The sequence below is a fragment of the Myotis yumanensis genome, unplaced genomic scaffold, assembly GCF_028538775.1.
Source record: "Myotis yumanensis isolate MYYU_CA2020_CCGP unplaced genomic scaffold, mMyoYum1.0.hap1 SCAF_22, whole genome shotgun sequence".
Taxonomy (NCBI): domain Eukaryota; kingdom Metazoa; phylum Chordata; class Mammalia; order Chiroptera; family Vespertilionidae; genus Myotis; species Myotis yumanensis.
In genome coordinates this window covers 4156132-4174792 of record NW_027223773.1, presented here as the reverse complement: position 1 = coordinate 4174792, position 18661 = coordinate 4156132, and the positions used below count along the sequence as shown (strand labels likewise).

General features: G+C 54.6%; 1 protein-coding gene across 1 annotated transcript in view; it reads right to left on the bottom strand.

The window, feature by feature from the left end:
• Positions 1-18661, bottom strand: part of SLC35F3 (solute carrier family 35 member F3) — a 50875-nt gene that overhangs the window by 27219 nt on the left and 4995 nt on the right. The gene's annotated exons all lie outside the window — the stretch shown is intronic.

Below are 18661 nucleotides of genomic sequence, written 5' to 3'. Positions count from 1 at the left end.
CCGGACAGGCCCCGCCACCTAGGGGACAGAGAAAGCTGCACTGCGCCCCGCTCCGGGTTCCCGCTGCAGAGCAGGGCTGGCAGGGGCTGGACTCCCTGCCCCCTCTCAAGCCCGGCTGTAAGCTACTGGCCAAGGATGCAGCCTACAACGCAATGACATAGCCCGGCTGGCGTGGCTCAGGGGTTGAGCCTCGACCTATGAACCTGGAGGTCACGGTTCAATTCTCCGTCAGGGCACATCCCTGGGTTGTGGGCTCGATCCCCAGTAGGGGGCATGCAGGAGGCAGCTGATCCATGATTCTTTCTCATCACTGATGTTTCTCTTTTTTTAAAAAAAATAAATTTCATTGACTTTTTACAGAAAGGAAGGGAGAGGGATAGAGAGCTAGAAACATCGATGAGAGAGAAACATGGATCAGCTGCCTCCTGCACATCTCCCACTGGGGATGTGCCCTCAACCAAGGTCCATGCCCTTGACCGGAATTGAACCTGGGACCTTTCAGTCCGCAGGCCGACACTCTATCCACTGAGCCAAACCGGTTAGGGCTGTTTCTATCTCTTTATCCCTCTCCCTTCCTCTCTGAAATCAATACAAATATATTTTTTTTAAAAAAAGCAATGGCATACCTGTTGCGTCACTGGCCGAGTAACCGTACATCCTCAGCTGCCCCGCCATTGCCCCTGCAGCTGGGGTGCACAGAGTTCATGCGACCCCAGAACTCCAAGGGCCTGTGGGCGTCTCATGGGTGCACCTGCTCCGGTCCCAGGACCCCGCCAGGAATCTGAAGGTTCCGTGGTGAACAAAGGCAGGTTTTGTGGGGACTGTGATGTCCTTCCCCAGACCTACAGAACCTCCCCTGCTACCCGGCTTCCTGGGTCGTTCTCACGCCCCCAAAGGGAACTCGGTGGAGAGGTGGAGGTGGAGGTGACCTCAGCGATGGGGTCTCCCTCACGTGGCACCGACCGGCTGTTTCTGGGGACGTCCCGCCTGCAAACCCCCAGGTCTCCGGGGAGAGTGGTTCTTGGAAGCCCCTCTCGTAGCCAGATGTGGACCTCCTGGCCCTCGGGAACAGCTGGGATGGACAGAGTGGCCCCCAAAGCCAGGGATGCGGGGGGCTGTCTCTGGCTATATCCCAGGAAGGGTTTTTAAGGGTCTCTGCAGCGCCCTCTAGTGGTAGCCTCCACACCACACACCTCTCATGGGGAACTTGTCCCAAGACCCCTAGAGGTTCTTGTACACCTGTCTGCATGCCCTGGGGTGATCTGTACCCCCTCTGCCTTCCCAGGAGTGATCTGTACCCCCTCTGCCTGCCCAGGGGTGATCTGTACCCCCTCTGCCTGCCCTGGGGTGATCTGTAGCCCTTCTGCCTGCCCTGGGGTGATCTGTACCCCCTCTGCCTGCCCTGGGGTGATCTGTACCCCCTCTGCCTGCCCTGGGCTATTTGCACCCCCACTGCCTGCCCTGGGCTGTCTGCACCCCCTCTGCCTGCCCTGGGCTGTTTGTACACCTGCTTCGGCTTCCTGCTAGGCTGAATATGCGGTGAGGCAGGGACCTTGCTCAGTAAGCACCGTTGAACAAACGAATGAATGAATGAAGCTATCAGGGCAGGAAGACTAGGAACTGGTCAAATGGACAACCGGTGGCGCAATTGCATCTCCCCCCTTGGCGTGAGCCTCCTTTCCTTCCTTGCTCCTGTCTAAACCAGGCCTTTCTCCACCTGCACCTCGCCCCCTCCTGCGAGCCCGCTCCTCCTGCGAAACAACAGAAATGAACACGATACACAAAACACACACCGTCCAGAGCAAACGGTCTACGCACGTGCAAGGCCGCGGCCACGTCTCAAGTTCCCCACCCGCCGCCCTGAGGCCCGAGCCTGGCAGCAGCTCCGTGTGAGGCCGGGTTATGGGAAATGCAAGAGCTCATCGATTTTGGCTTTAACCTTGACTGCTCATTCCAATGGCCGGCATCGCATGCGCGACGGGCAGAGGACTTCTAATTTGGGACGAGTAGCAACCTAAGACATGGAGGGCGGGAAGGACGGCCCTGGGGGGGCTCTGTCTCCAGCAGGGGCCTTAGCAGGACTGAACACATTTCCCAGGGCTCCTGGGGGCTTCGTTCGACTCATTAATAAGATGGGAGCGAGGAAGCTCAAAGGGGTTCACTCAAGTGTCCTTGGAGCTAATTACAGATACCAAATGTAGCCCGGCCGGCGGGGCTCAGTGGTTGAGCGTCCACCTACGAACCAGGAGGTCCCGGTTCAAGTCCCGATCAGGACACATGCCCGGGTTGCAGGCTCGATCCCCAGTAGGGGGCGTGCAGGAGGCAGCCGATCCATGATTCTCTCTTATCATTTCTCTCTCTCTCTTCCTTCCTCTCTGCAATCAATAAATTTAAAAAAAAACACCCAAAAGCAACGAAGAAGATGACCGAGAAACAAAAAACCGATGGCTATTCTGGGAACGGTAAGTAGAAGCACCTAAATATACCCTCCAGCGCACGCGGCCCAGTGACGCCGCGTCTCGCAGCTGCAGCGGCAGGAAGCCAGCAGCATCCCAGCTCCACGGGACCTGCCCGCACTCAGAGACGCTTCTGGTGGGACAGCAGAGAGCTGCTCGCTCTTGGAGTTCGGTTTTACACTTGGACGAGGTTCAGGGACACTTACGGTGCCTCTCGCGGGACTCCTGGTTTTCAGGAAAGGATGGAGGGTGTGCCTCTAGGAAAAACATCTCCGCCCTGAGATGTAAGAGACAATGCGAGCGGTTCCCAGCTCCTCGGGCAAGTTTCCTGGGAGGTGAGCCCTCGTGTGGGGAGAGGGAAGGCGAGCTAGGCCGTCCAGACTCCGAGCAGTGTGTCAGGAAGGTGGGCGGAGGCCAAAGGCACACGCACATGCTTCTCACCATCAAGAAAGTGACAAGTCGCCCGGCCGGTGTGGCTCAGTGGTTGAGCATCGACCTAGGAACCAGGAGGTCAGGGTTCAATTCCCGGTCAGGGCACATGCCTGGGTTTTGGGCTCAATCCCCAGCGTGGGGTGTGCAGGAGGCAGCCAATCAATGATTGTCTCTCATCATTGATGTTTCTCTCTCTCTCTCTCCCTTTCTCTCTGAAATCAATAAAAATATTTTTTAAAAAAGTGACAAGTCAACCAACAGCGGGAGAGCGTATTTGCCGAGCACACATCTGATTAGGGGCTGGTATCTAAGCCGTGTAAAGAACTCTGACAACTCAAAAACAGAAAGACAAACAACTCCCTTGCAAAAGGGGCCAAGGTGACTTAAAAATGGGCCAAGGACCGTGTGGGCACCTCACCAAAGAAGACACACGGATGGCAAATACGAACGTTAAAAGGTGCTCTACCTCCGTGGTCGTCGGGAAAACGCAAATCAAAGCAACAAGGACGAGATGCCACTACACAGCCATTATCGTGTCTCAAGTCCGGAACCCTGACGACACCAAGTGCTGGCAAGGACGTGGAGCCACCGGAACCCTCACTCGCTGCTGGTGGGAATGCAAAGTGGTGCCGCCACGTTGGAAGACGATCTAGCGTTTTCTTACAAAACTCAACCCACCTTTTCCATCTGATCCAGCAATTCTGCTCCTTGGCATTTACCCAAAGGAGCCGGACACTGTCCACTGGGAAGCCTGCACACAGATGCCCTTCAGTAGGTGAAAGGATTACATACACTGTGGCTCATCCAGACATGGAGTATTATTGCTAAAAAAAAAAATGGAATATTCCTGCTAAAAACTGAGCTAATAAGCCAGGAAAAGACATGGAGGAACTAAATGCATTTCACTACCAGACTAGTCTGGTTCCAACTGTATTTTGGAAAAGGCAAAACTATGCAGGCACCCCAGCCAGCCTGGTTGAGCGTCGACCTACAAACCAGGAGGTCGGGGTTCGACTACCGGTCAGGGCAGGTGCCCGGGTTGCAGGCTCGATCCCCAGTGTGGGGCGTGCAGGAGGCAACCGATCCATGATTCTCTCTCATCATGGATGTTTCTATCTCTCTCTCCCTCTCCCTTCCTCTCTGAAACCAATTATATATATATATATATATATATATATATATATATATTTTTTTTTTTTTTAAAAAAACGATGGAGACCATAAAAATCAGGGGTTGCCATGACACTTTTGTGCAAACCCATAGAGTGTTCTATACCCAGAGTGGCCTAATGTCAACGTTGTCTGGTGATGGTGTGCCCGTGTGGGTTCACTGGGTGACAGATGTCCCCCTCCGGGCAGTGATGTGATCGGAGGGAAGGCTGCCCCTGGGTGACGCTGAGCTGCGCACGTGAGGACCACACTCTGAGGACCAGCAGGTCAGGGGTGAGTGAGCGGAATTGAGAGTCACTTCCCCTATCTGTGTCCCTGGGGGATGGATGGCCAGGCCTAGGTGTGCTGCGCATGACTCTGCAAATTGAATTTTTTTAAAAATATATTTTATTGACTCATTACAGAGAGGAAGGGAGAGAGATAGAGAGTTAGAAACATCGATGAGAGAGAAACATCCATCAACTGCCTCCTGCACACCTCCCACTGGGTTTGTGCCCGCAACCAGGGTACATGCCCTTGACCGGAATCGAACCTGGGACCTTTCAGTCCGCAGGCCGACGCTCTATCCACTGAGCCAAACCGGTTACGGCCAAATTGAATTTCTTGATTGTTCTCTGGGCTGCACCCAACAAGGACGGGCTGGCCTGCCAAGATCCTGAGAGGGCGACTGTCCCCCTGGCAGGGCCACCTCAAAGTGACCGGAGGAAAGAGATGCTGCTTCCCTGCGACCGTAAGCACTGCCCTGTGTGCAGGGGCGGGGCTACCCCGGGTCCCCGCCTGCGGGTCGGGCAGCCTGAGCCCCACTCCGCCGCGTGGGGCAGCTCTGAGCCTCGGCAGGTCGGGATGTGAATGTGCCCGGGCCCTGCACCCGCAGAGCTGAATTCTGACCGGAGGGCTCCCGGGGGCCAGGACACGCCCAGGCTCAGTGAGACCGAGCAGGACGCGTGAGGAGGCCGAGCCTTCGCATCTCTGCTGGGTGGGGTGCTCCCAGCTGGGCTCCCAGCAACGGAGTCCTGCCCACAGAGCCAATGACGGCAAGAGGCGGGTGTGGGCGTGGCAGAGCCAGGGACAAGCAGACAGAGCAAGGGCACCGCACACACAAGTGGGGGGGGGGGGGGCAGAGGGCGTGCACGGGTGCTGACCAGAGCGAGGGCTGGGCTGCGGTTGCTCCGAGGGGTGGGCGGTGGGGGGAGGGGATGGCCCCCACCAGCCTGGAGTCCGAGGCCCAGAAAGAATCCTAGGAGCTACGTGCAAACCAAGGTGTGTCCGTTGGATGAGAGCTGCTGAGAGTCCCAGGAAGAGGCAGAATGAGCCCAAATGATGGGGAACCGGGCAGTGCAGGGCTAACAGCCCACCTCTGGGTTAGAATCCAGGCCCCTCACTTACTCTTTTTAATATGTTCACTAGAGGCCTGGTGCACGGATTTGTGCACCAGGGGGGTCCCTAGGCCTGGCCTGCACCCTCTCGCAATCTGGGACCCCTCAGTGGCCGTCAGAGAGCCGGTTTTGGCCAAATCCCCGCAGGCCAGGCTGAGGGACCCCACTGGTGCACGAATCCGTGCACCGGGCCTCTAGTGTGCATATAAGATCTTTGGTTCATCTCTTCCCGCCCTCCCTCCTCTGAGAGTCATCATCTGTTCCATGTTTCCATGCCTGTGTGTTGAGCATGTGCCCTCTGGTGGTTAGTGTGCGTCATAGCGACCAATCGAACGGTCGGTCACTTAGGCTTTTATATACGTAGATATTAAAGATCCTGAGAGGGCGACTGACCCCATGGCAGGACCACCTCAAAGTGACCAGAGGTGCGACCGTAAGAACTGCCCTGTGTGCAGGGCCAGCCCACTGTCCGATCAACAGAGACAATATATTATTATTATTATTATTAATTTCAGAGAAGACGGAAGAGGGAGTGAGAGATAGAAACATCACTGATGAGAGAGAATCATGGATCGGCTGCCTCCTGCACGCCCCACACTGGGGATCAAGCCCACAACCCGGGCATGTGTCCTTGACCGGCACCGAACCCGGGACCTTTCAGTCTGCAGGCCGACGCTCTCTCCACTGAGCCAACCCAGCCAGGCTCCCTCACATCCTCTTGATCTCGGGCAGGTAGCACTTCTCTGCCTGCTGCTCCGTCTGTAAAGCCGGCTGCCTTGCGTGTGTGGGTGCTCAGAATTGATCAAGCACAGGGCCAGCCCCCTGTCCGACCAACACAGAAAATAACAGTCCAACGAATAGCAGTTTCCACACAGAGGGCCGCGGCCATTTACCAAGACCCTTTAAAATAGGGGGACAAGGGCCCAGCCGGCACGGCTCAGCGGTTGCACGTCGACCTACGAGCAGTTCGATTCGGGCTCATTCCCCCAGTGTGGGGGGCGTGCAGGAGGCAGCCGATCAATGATTCTCTCTCATCACCGGCGTTTTTACTTTCTCTCTCTCCCTCTCCCTTCCTCTCTGAAATCAATAAAAATATGTTTTAAAATAATAAATAAATAAAAGTGGATGACAAGGAATTCGTCCTGAGAGAAACCTTTATGAGGCAATCTGTCCCAAAGTAGTATTCCTCCCTGAAATCATAAAAAACGAACAAAACACTGGCTTGGTCTGCCCCCTGGTGGATGTCTTTTGTCATCACCGCAGGCAGGCCCTACCTCTAAACGCTTAAAAACCTTTAGAAATACTACTAAGCAATGCAATGATTCAGGAGGCACCCCCTCCACATGCATTGGGGGGAAAAAATAGGCTGATATGAAAGTAAGAGGAAAAAAACCTGACAAAGACCTAATTTTTTAACATTTTCATGACGATGGCTACATATTGGAAGGGGGGGGCGGGCAGGTAAGATGGCGCACAGAATTTGTTCTCCTTAAATTTGCGTGGGGTCCCTGCATGATAAATTGGCCTGTTATATCTGATCGCCCTTCTCACACCCACAGAATGTGGGTTTTCAAAGGCTACAGGGGGTGAGAGCGTGAACATACAGCGTAGCCCGGCCTGAGTGGCTCCATGGTGAAACAGGTCTACCTATCAACCAAGAGGTCATTGGTTTGATTCCCGGTCAGGACACATGCCCCGGCTGCGGGCTCGATCAGCAAAGGAGGCAGCTGATCAATGATTCTCTCTCATCATTGATGGTTTTGTTTTTGTTTTTTTAAACGTTTTCTTTTATTGATATTAAATAGAAAGGAAGGGAAAGGGAGATAGAAATACCAATGACGAGAGAGAATCATGGCTCGGTTGCCTCCTGCACGCCCCCTACTGGGGATCGAGCCACAAACCGGGCATGTGCCCTTGACCGGAATCGAACCTGGGATCCTTCAGTCCGCTGGCAGACACTCTATCCACTGAGCCAGACCAGCTAGGTCTCATCACGGATGTTTCTCTCTCTCTCTCCCTCTCCCTTCCTCTCTCTGAAAATCAATAAAAACATATTTTAAAAAAAGAAAATACAGCATATCGCAATCTCTCACTTGTTGATCTCATATCACACACACACAACAATCTGAAGAACATACTGGCTATGTTCTTACCCCCATGAAATAGAAGTGAACAAGCATCTTAAAAACATCTCGGGATCACATACAGGTCACCTGAGTACAGTTAGAAGTCAACACGGTGCGGACACCCGGACCTGGGGCCCTCCCACAGTCTCCCCAGGGTGGGCCCGGCCGCGGGTGACTCCAGGGAGAGCAGTAAAAGGTCCTGGGGTACCAGGCGGGACCCCCCAGGGCGAGGGCCGTTCAGGAAGGAAGGTTTAAGAGGCGCCAACCAGCCAAGAACCTGCTGGGGCAAAGGTGACGCGAGAGACGGGAGTTTCAGCAGCAAATGGCCTTGTGACCAGTGACAAAAGGGAGGCGCGTGGTGGGGCAAGAGTGCATTTCCTCCCTGTCTGTGATGTGCACGGATGGAGACACGTGGGCACCCATGCAGAGACGTGTGAATGCATGCAGACAGGGAGCGAGCCACTGATCCATCACTTGCCATGTGGGTCCGCTCAGAGGCCCCCAAGCATAACACACAGCGCCCACAAAACCCAGGGCACAGAGCAGGGCGGGAGGGAGTCAGAGGGACAGCGATGCTGGAGGAGATGAGCTCCCCACGGGGCCGAATGAAGCCTTCTGCTCCCAAATCCATGTCCGGGCGGCGAGCGTGAGGATTGCCCACGAATGAGGTCACGGCTGCACCCCTGTTCCCAGGGAGGGAGGGGTCTGCAGAGAGTTGACGAGGGAGGACGCGTACATGAGCTCCTGCTGCCCACTCCTTAGGCAGGGGTCCTCAAACTTTTTAAACAGGGGGCCAGTTCACTGCCCCTCAGACCGTTGGAGGGCCGGACTATAGTTAAAAAAAAAAAACTATGAACAAATTCCTATGCACACGGCACATATCTGATTTTGAAGTAAAAAAACAAAACGGGAACAAATACAATATTTGTATTTGCATGTGGCCCGCGGGCCGTAGTTTGAGGAGCCCTGCCCTAGAGCCCGAGAAACGTCGCACACGTCAGAAAACTGAGGCTAGAGATGCTAAATGAGTCTCCCAGGATCCAAGAACTGTGTGTGGCCAGGCCAGAACCACCCTCCCCCTCTTACCCGCCCACCCTACCCAGACTTCCTCCACAGGGGGCTGAGCCCAGGGCCTGTGGGGGCCGCCCAGCAGCCTGAACAGACCAGGTCTCCTGAAGACAGGCGGGGGGTGGGGGGAGTGGACACATCCGCTCACTTGCAGCGCTTTGCTTGCCACGTCAGACAGGTGTGCAGCCCAGAGGCCGGCCGGTCCTCCCACAGGGCCACGCTGGCCTGGCACCTGCTCCGTAACTCCCCCTCAGGTTCCCCCCACCCCTCTGGCATCTCAGCTGTTTCCTGAACTCACGTGACTCCCAGGGGAACAGACATGTACACGTTTCCACGCACGACCTGGGCCGCCATCACACTGATTCCACACGGAGGCGCTGGGAGCACCCAGTTGTCCGCTATGAAGCCCAATCCTCAAAACGTAAAACGATGCCATTCTTCTTCTTTTCTTTTTCTTTTCTTTCCTTAGGCCATTCTTCTTTTACTTTAAAAATGCAGTGGTTTTGCCCTAACCGGTTTGGCTCAGTGGATAGAGCGTCGGCCTGCGGACTCAAGGGTCCCGGGTTCGATTCCGGTCAAGGGCATGTACCTTGGTTGCGGGCACATCCCCAGTGGGGGGTGTGCAGGAGGCAGCTGATCGATGTTTCTCTCTCATCGATGTTTCTAACTCTCTATTCCTCTCCCTTCCTCTGTAAAAAATCAATAAAATATATATATTTTTAAAAATGCAGTGGTTTTGTATAAAAAGATGATTTAAAATGTGAATGTGCAACAGCTTTATCACCATTTCAGATCAACGCACAGCGATTTCTAAAATGCCTCAGTCCTTGTTTCAAACACGGCGAACCTTGACAGTTACCAGTTTGGGGTCGTTGGTAAATAAATGTGAAGAACAGCCAGGGAATCGGAGACCAGAGCGTTTGAGAACAGCTGTGGGGAAACACACATCAAGTTCAAAGTCCTGGCTGCTCTGTGGTGGGGAGGGAGACACCAAGTGCTGGGATCTGGGGTGGGGATGGGGCGCCGAAATGTCTCTGCAACTTTCTTTTCCTTAAAAAAAAAAAAGCAGCCCGGCCAGTGTGGCTCAGTGGTTGAGTGTCGTCGACCTACGAACCAGGAGGTCACAGTTCGATTCCCCGTCAAGGGCACATGCCTGGGTTTCGGGCTCCATCCCCAGTAGGGGGCGTGCAGGAGGCAGCCGATCAGTGATTCTCTCTCAGCATGGATGCTTCTATCTCTCTCTCCCTTCCTCTCTGAAATCAATAAAAATATATCAAATTAAAAAAGAAAAAGCAAGGAAGAAGGCAACATAGACTTCAATAGAGCTGGACGGTGGTCCTATTGCTTTTCTGGTGCCTTCTGGTGTATTTGAAATGGCTCCTGATAAAAAATAAAGTCACCAGCGTAGTATTTAGACGGGTGGAGAGAATTACCAGAAATACGGATAAGCAGCCCTGACCGGTTTGGCTCAGTGGATAGAGCATCGGCCTGCGGACTGAAGGGTCCCAGGTTCGATTCCGGTCAAGGGCATGTACCTTGGTTGTGGGCACATCCCCAGTAGGGGGTGTGCAGGAGGCAGCTGATGGATGTTTCTCTCTCATCGATGTTTCTAACTCTCTATCCCTCTCCCTTCCTCTCTGTAAAAAATCAATAAAATATATTTTTAAAAAAAGATGATAAAAAAAAAAAAGAAATATGGATAAGCGAACTCGTTCCCCACGGGACGTGAGCCTAGAGGGGGCGCACGAGTGAGGGGGGCGGGGGAGAGCTCTGGGCAGCCAATCCCTTTGTACCGTTACATGTGTCACTATGCACACCCACTACGCTTTCCCAAAAATAGAGCCTCCAAAAAACACAAAGAAAAAAGGAAGCAGAAACACACACAAAAAACCCGTTAGTTACGCAAAACCCAGAGGTGAGACTACAACCTGAAGGAACATGCAGTCAAAGGCAGTAGCCATCGAGCGATGTGCCGGGATCATGGGTGCTCCGTGCGCCTCCATGTGCCGGCCAGGGGTGCTCGCGCTTGTACAACGCGGGGTTATTTTTAACGTCAGCCACGGATCCAGAAAGACACGTTGTCCCTATTTTTTTTTTCTCCTGGGGAAGAAGGCGGTCACGGCTGTCAATTAGGTCTTTTTCATCCTCTGGGCTCTTTTTCCATTCGTGGCGGCCAGCCCTCGTCCCTTTAACACCGACGCACGCGGAGTCTTTTCTGACCCGCAGGCTGTGGGAGGCTTTCCGCAGAGAGGCAATTAGCTTCAGGGCATCGCACAGAATCGGTGCCACCGCCCCCAGTCCATTACCCGCCGGCAACCACGCTCAATCAAATATTAATTTTGGTAGAAACGACGCCGCCATGACCCACGCTGGAGGCCCAAATGGACGGGGCTCTGTAGCTTTATTCTCTGGGCCGTTTCCTCGGACGCGTCGCTAACAGCCGTGCCCTGGATAAAGCGGGACCCCTGGACTCCGGCGATGAGGGGGCTTCGCTGGGCGGCTGGCCTCAGGTGGACACACACAGGAGCAAAGAGATGCCGGGTGAGGCCAGAGGGCGCCGGCCAGGCCCCCAGCCCCGTGTCCGGGACCCCGTCCACCCCTGTGTCAGCAGGAGCGCGGGGAGCGAGGAAGGATCTAGGGCGTTTCTGTTTTGCTTTGTCTTTTTAAATTTTTTTAAAAAATGTTCTTCAGAGAGGAAAGGAGAGGGAGAGATAAAAAACATCCAGGATGAGAGACAATCACGGATCGGCTGCCTCCTGCACGCCCCACACTGGGGATCGAGCCCACAACCCCGGGAATGTGCCCTTGACCCCTGACCGGGGAGTCGAGCCCTGACCTCCTGGTTCATAGGTCCACGCTCAACCACTGAGCCACCCGGGCCAGGCTGTCCGGAGGCGTTTATCAAGGGCTTTGTCCTGTGGCCACATGGACCTTCGGGCCCATCCCCCAGGCTGGGCTCTGTATTCAGGCAGCCGCCCTCCACCCTCGCAAGCATCAAGCACGTGTCCTCTTGCACTCCTGCTGCCTCCTGGGGTAGGACTTGCTCCTTTTCTCGGTCTCTTCCTAAATGAAAGCATCAGCCCTCGGGGGGAATGTCGCTGTAGCTGTCAGACAGGAGCAGCCATTGCCCCTGGTGCCAATTACAGCAACAGCAGCCCGAGGGGCAGCCACCTGTGAATCAAGACAAAGGTCCCACTGGCAGCTTCATTCATAAGCTTGAGGATGTGCTGAGTCACCTTTCCCACAAACACCAGGAGCAGCTGGACGTTTCCGTTCCCATTGGCAGGGAATCCGGATCTGTCTTCGCTCCGGTTCCATTCCTCCGGGCACAGAGGTGCGCTCAACATCGCGCCTGGAGTCGAACCCAGACATCGACGGCGCTCCCCTTAGACACCGCAACGGCTCACACCCCCCTCTCCCCTATGATGTGAGGGGTGTCCCCACGTCCTTCCGAAGAATTGATTCTCTACGGCACCTCGTCCCAGGCCACCCACATCTGGATGGCAGCACGCACATTCCCAGTTTCGGAGAGCCTCGCTCACCAGCCGTAGGCTCCCTGCCACTGCCTACAATCGGGAACAAGAGTCGCAGGCGATTCTCTTATTAACGATAACACGAGACCTAAGTCTAAAGCAAAACCTACGTGAAAGGCAAACACTGAAATTCCTTCTGTAGAGAAAGCGTGTGTGCACCCCTATGTTCACAGCAGCACAATTTCAGTAGCTAAGATCTGGAAACAGCCCGAGTGCCCATCCGTAGACGAGTGGATAGAAAAGCTGTGGGACATTGACCCCGTGGAATACTATGCAGCCGTGAAAAAGAAGGTGCTCTTACCCTCTGAGACAGCACGAAGGGACCTGGAGAGCATCATACTGAGTGACATAAGCCAGTCAGAGAAAGAGACGTATCCCATGATCACACTCACATGTGGAATCTAAGTAACAAAATAAACGGATGGACGGAGTGGATGCAGACACACGGAGGCATGGAACAGAGTGGGAACCTCGGAGGGAAGGCGGGGGGAAGGTGGATGGGTAGGAGGTAGTAAACCAAGGCCTTGTGTGCACATATGCATGGCCCGTGGGCACCGACAGTGGGGTGCTGAAGGCCTGGGGGGCGGGGGCTGGAGCAGGCCAATGGGGGGGGGGGGGAAGTGGACATATGTAAGACTTTCAACAATAAAGATTAAAATAAATAAACACATGTTCCACACTTTTGCTTAAAAAAGAAAATTCCTTCTGTAGATCCTCACTGGACTGCGATCCTAATGAGCTCCACGCTCGATTATGCAAATTAGGAATCGTGGAAATCAGGAATCGGAAGCTGTTTTCCACCAAGAGAACGGAGGGCAGCCCGGGGTGCCCACCGGCCCTCTTGAATTCTCTGCCGAGAGAGGACCTCTGTCATTCTCTGTGCGTTCGCGGTCACTTTTAAAATCTTTAATACCCGTGTTCCCTGGAGATTAGATCTTTTTTTTTTTGTGGCTAAGAGGACGGATTTTGCGATTTTATAAACCAGGGGCTTTGTTAGCCAAGCCGCCCCACGGTGAGTGAGGCAGAGGAATTGTCCTCGCGATGAAAGGATTCTGTTTTAAAAGGGGAATCGTCTCCACACAGTTCCATTCTTGGATTCATTCATTCTAGCAGATCTTTAACATCGGCCGGGCTGGAGACCGGGAATGGAACGCGACCTCCGGGTCAGAGGTCGACGCTCAACCACTGAGCCACACCGGCCGGGCGCCCTCCGTTTTCTACGTAAAATGGGGATGACAGGAGCACACGACGGGAATGTTCTGATAAAGCGTCAGGGACCCTGCACCTGGCACCATGAATGATCCACAGGAAGGGCTCAGGAACGGCGATCTATCATCATCATCATCATTTTTAATCCTCACCATAGAACTGTTTTTTAAAAATACATATTTTATTGATTTTTTTACAGAGAGGGAGAGGGATAGAGAATTAGAAACATTGATGAGAGAGAAACATCGATCAGCTGCCTCCTGCACACCCCCTACTGGGGATGTGCCCGCAACCCAGGTACATGCCCTTGACCGGAATCAAACCTGGGACCCTTCAGTCCGCAGGCCGGCGCTCTATCCACTGAGCCAAACCAGTCAGGGCATAGAACTGTTTTTATTGATTTTGTTTTTAGACGGAGAGAGGAGAAGGGGGGAGAGAGACAGAGAGAGGAGCATGGATGCGAGAGAGGAACATCGATTGATCAGTTGCCTCCCCGTATGCCCCCCGACCGGGGATCGAACTACAACTGAGGCGCGTGCCCTGACCAGGAATCACACCCACAACCTTGCGATGTTCGGGATGACCTTCCAGCCAGCGGAGCCACCCGGCCAGGAGCCATCTGTCCTTACGAACACGATGACGGCCAGCTGCGCCCCTGGCCCCTCTCGGCACGGGGTGCCCGGGAGCCGATCCCGCGGTGAGACAACCCACCCCGAGTGACCCGTTTCCCGTCCCCCCGAGAGAGACGGCCTTGACCTCCACATCTCAGCCTTGACCGTGACGACGAGGCCACCTTCCCCACGGCACACACAACACAAATCACTCTGTGTTTGTCACTCTGGTAACCAGGCAACCGACAGCCTTTTCTCCCCGTGAATTCGCTCTGCACGGCTCCCTCTGATTCACTGGGCCGTGAATCATTTGTCCTCCCCAGAGGTACAATTAGGGACCCGGGTTTTAGCAGAACCACTAATCCTCCCGCGGCCTTAGGCTGTGCGGAGAGCAGATGCCGCATCCCCGGGGCAGAGGTTTCGGGAGGCGGGTGACGGGGAGAATAAACTGGACTAGACTTTACTCTGGTCTCTACTCTGCTTGAGCGGCACGATCGTGGGCAAGTCTCCTCAGAGTCTGGGTCCCCATGTCCTTACCTGCAGCGCGAGGGCGTGAGGGTAGGAAACCTCTCCAAACCCTCGTAGTCCTACATCTCCAGGGTTAAGCAACAGGGGCTATTTGCACAGGGAAACATCCGAGATGAGAGAGAATCATGGACCGCCTGCCTCCTGCACGCCCCACACTGGGGATGGAGCCTGCAACCCAGGCTTGTGCCCTGACCGGGAATCGAACCGTGACCTCCTGGTTCCTAGGCCGATGCTCAACCACGGAGCCCCGCCGGCCGGACTCCACTGGCCCCACATCTCAAGGAGACCCACAGAGATTTGGCTCTCCCACCCCCTGGGGCTCTTTCCTCGGCTCCTGAAATTTCAGTTGCGAAAAGAGCACCTTATTTATTGCTTAGGACGGAGGAAACCAGCAAGGGGGGCGGGGGGGGGGGGGGGTGTTCCCTTTCATCTGAAGCTATCAGTCCTGGCTACTGACTCATCGAATTCTGTTGATGAGGCGGTTTCAAGAGAAGCACTGAGGTCAGCAACCTCGGAGGCGGAGTGTCCATGAGGAGGCAGCAGAGACAGGGCAGGCTGGGAGCAGCTCTATCCGTGAGCGAGGGACGGGCGCTAAGAAGCAGAGGGCACGGAGTCCGAGCCGCTCACGACCTAACGGCCTCAGAGCCTGCTTCGCGCTGCGGGGCCCCGAGCAGGTGCAATCAGACTGCGGAGGTTTTGTGAAATGACTCCCTTTTCAACCATGACACCTGCAGGAGGGATATGCACCAACCCAGGTCCGTTCCGAAGGGAATGGCCCCCTTAGTCCCCGCCCTAGGCCCCGGGGTCCCAAGCGCAATCAAGGGCCAGGTGACAGGAGGAACGAACGTGACTTCTTTCGGCTCGACGGGGCTGTTGTCAGAAGCGTCTCTGCCTGTCCCCCTCACACCTGTTCCCCGTCACCCCCTGCCCCCCCAGGCCAGGCGAAGCCCCTCTCCCAACTTGACTGCATCCTTACAGGAAAGAAGGCGTGAAGTTAACGTCTCTCTTTATATATATACTAGAGGCCCGGTGCACGAAATTCATGCACGGTGGGTGGGGGTGGTGTCCTTCAGCCCGGCCTGCACCCTCTCCAATCTGGGACACCCCGGGAGATGTCCGACTGATGGTTTAGGCCTGATCCCCGCAGTCAGACATCCCTCTCACAATCTGGGACTGCTGGCTCCTAACTGCTCACCTGCTTGCCTGCCTGACTGCCCCTAACCGTTCCTGCCTGCCTGCCTGATCGCTCCCTAACTGCTCCCATGCCAGCCTGATTGACGCCAAACTGCTCCCCTGACGGCCCTATCGTCCCCAAATGCCCTCCCCTACTGGCCTGATCTCACCCCCAACTGCCCTCCCCTGCCAGCCTGATCTCACTCCCAACTGCCCTCCCCTGCCAGCCTGGTCACTCCCAACTGCCCTCCCCTGCTGGCCTGATCGCCTACAACTACCCTCCCTGCCGGCCATCTTGTGGTGGCCATCTTGTGAAGATGTGAGGGCGTCACACGAGGGCGCAAGGACAACCTAGGCTTTTATTAGTATAGATTGATTTCAGAGAGGAAGGGAGAGGCAGAGAGAGAGAAACATCAATGATGAGAGGGAATCATGGATCGGCTGCCTCCTGCACGCCCCACCCTGGGGATCGAGCCTGCAACCCCCGGGGCGTGTGCCCTGACCAGGGAATCAAACCCTGACCTCCTGGTTCATAGGTCGATGCTCAACTCCTGAGCCACGCCGGCCGGGCCCAATGAGTCTGATTTTATAACAGCGTCCAGGGACAAATGGCGAATGGAAAGTAAACCATTCTCCAGGAAGCAGGAAGTGTTTTCCTCACTGTTTTCGTTCATTTTGGGGGAGGTACCTGATCATATCCACAGTTCAAAAACAAAAAGAAAATTTATACACAGCTGTCTGAAATGTGCTTCTATTTTCTGCTGTGGAAAAAAAGGGTAAGGTTTAGGGCGGCAGCTCGTATGTCTGCTTAAAATTCAGAGGTCGAGTCAAACTTCAGTGAGGTTAAAAGACCTTTGCTTGTAGTCTTGTTCTTTTTAGAGTCTGTAACTTGGAACTAATTTTTTAACTCTCTCCCCTCCAAGAATTCTGGGATTTCAGTCCTGTGGTACAGCTACCGACTGGGATAATGCGATGGACAGCCTAGCAACATTTTGTTTTTCTACTCTGTAATTTTAAAAATACTTCTGCATGCATCTTCTCTTGCAACCCATCCTCTCACTCTTACCTTGACACTCTCCTCTTCCTTGACCAAGATTCACAAAGCCTTTGAGTTGGAAAGGACCTCGAATGTCACCTGGTTTAAACTTATAGGAGTGTGTCCCACTGAAATCCTTGTGACAGTCATATGGCCCTCACTAAACAGGCCTTCCAGATATGGATGGGTTCGTTCATTCATTCGTTCGTTCATTCATTCATTCAATAAACACTACGTGCCTACTGTGTCTCTACCACTCCCTCTTGCTAGTGCTAAAGCAACAAGAGTGAGAATCCGGCTGGTATAGCTCAGTGGTTGAGCGTCGTCCCATGGACCAAGAGGTCCCGGGTTCGATTCCTGATCAGGGCTCGATCCCCAGTATGGGACGTGCAGGAGGCAGCCGATCAAGGATTCTCTCTCATCATTGGTGTTTTTCTCTCCCTCCCTTCCTCTCCGCAGCCAACACAAAAATATATATTTCTTTAAAAAGAGCCTTAACCAAGGCAGCAGGAAAGGGGGGAAAGGGTGACATGAAAATAAGATCTCGCACTTCACACGCGCCACCATCATTTGTATAACTTTGGACCACAACCCCAGGAACGTGACGAGACAGGACCCGCCCGGCGTCTGGCGATGAGGTGTGCAGGAGGCAGGAGGACGGACCAAGGTGACCGTAGGGTCTGCCTCCCCGATGGCTGGCAGGGACATCCGTCACATGGGGCCTGGGGTGGGGGTGGCACAGAGGAAGAGCCGCTCCCAAGAACAAGATAAAAGAAGTCTATTCCGTTGGTGAGCGCCTCCGATCAATAGGAAGGCCCGCTTGATTGAATTTCAATCATTCTTTCTGCAACTCGGAATCGGAGAGCTGTCCCGGTTACAAATGAGCTCAGGTGCACAGCACAGAAAGCCAGGCGGCGCTGGCTGACACCGAGGCGGCTGGCTTCCCTCCTGCGCTAAGGAGACTGGAAACACACACACACACACACACACACACACACACACAGGATCCCACCCAGGCCAGTGTGGCTGGGACATGCCGGCCGAGACCCAGACTGGCCCCACCTCCCTGCCCTGCCAGCGGATCGGGGAGTTCCCATCCGCAGGGTGACCGCGGTGGCACCGTGTCCGGATCCGGGCAGGAAGGAGGGGGACGAGGATAACCCAGAACTTTCTCTCCCGCAGGCTTCTCCCTTCTGTGCAGCAAGAGACTCCTCTCTCAGGCATTTCATGTATATTTCATCGCCCAAAACTATGGCCCGCCTGTGGCCACCTCTGGCTACAAAGGATGCTCAGAGATGGAGCTGCTTACAGCACCGCCTCCGTGGCTGGCCACAAAGGCCCGTGGGTCGTCTCAAAGTCCTTGTCCCACCTTCTCCTGGTCACTCTTTTCCCCAGCTGACTTCCAAAGGGGGCGGGGCATAGCGGACTGAGGGTCCCAGCCCCATCCCTTCCTGGCACACCCCGTGTTATGGGAACCTCAATGGCTTTCTTTAAGGATGTTCTAGACGGACGGACGGACGGATGGATGGATGGACGGACGGACGGACGGACGGATGGATGGATGGAGCTGTGTTCAGATGGAGCCTAACATTGAGATTTGACTTGGGGTGAACACACAACACAATGCACAGATTACAGGTTGTAGAATCGGACACCTGAAACCTATGTACTTTTATGAACCAATGTCTCCCCAATAAACTCAATTTAAAAGTTTTTTAAAAAAAGGAAAGAAATATATATTTCGTTTTCACCCGCATGTCTGGCCCAGAGCCCCTCAAACCCTTGACATTTCCTGACAAGAGCAACGAGGGGCATGGGTGAGCTCCTGCCAGCCACACCTGAGTTTGTACTAAAGACCTGGCTTGCAGGGAGCCCGGAGGCGGGGGTGCCGGTTGCCATGGCACCAACGCTAAGGAGAGGTTGGAACTTTCCGTCCCACGTCCC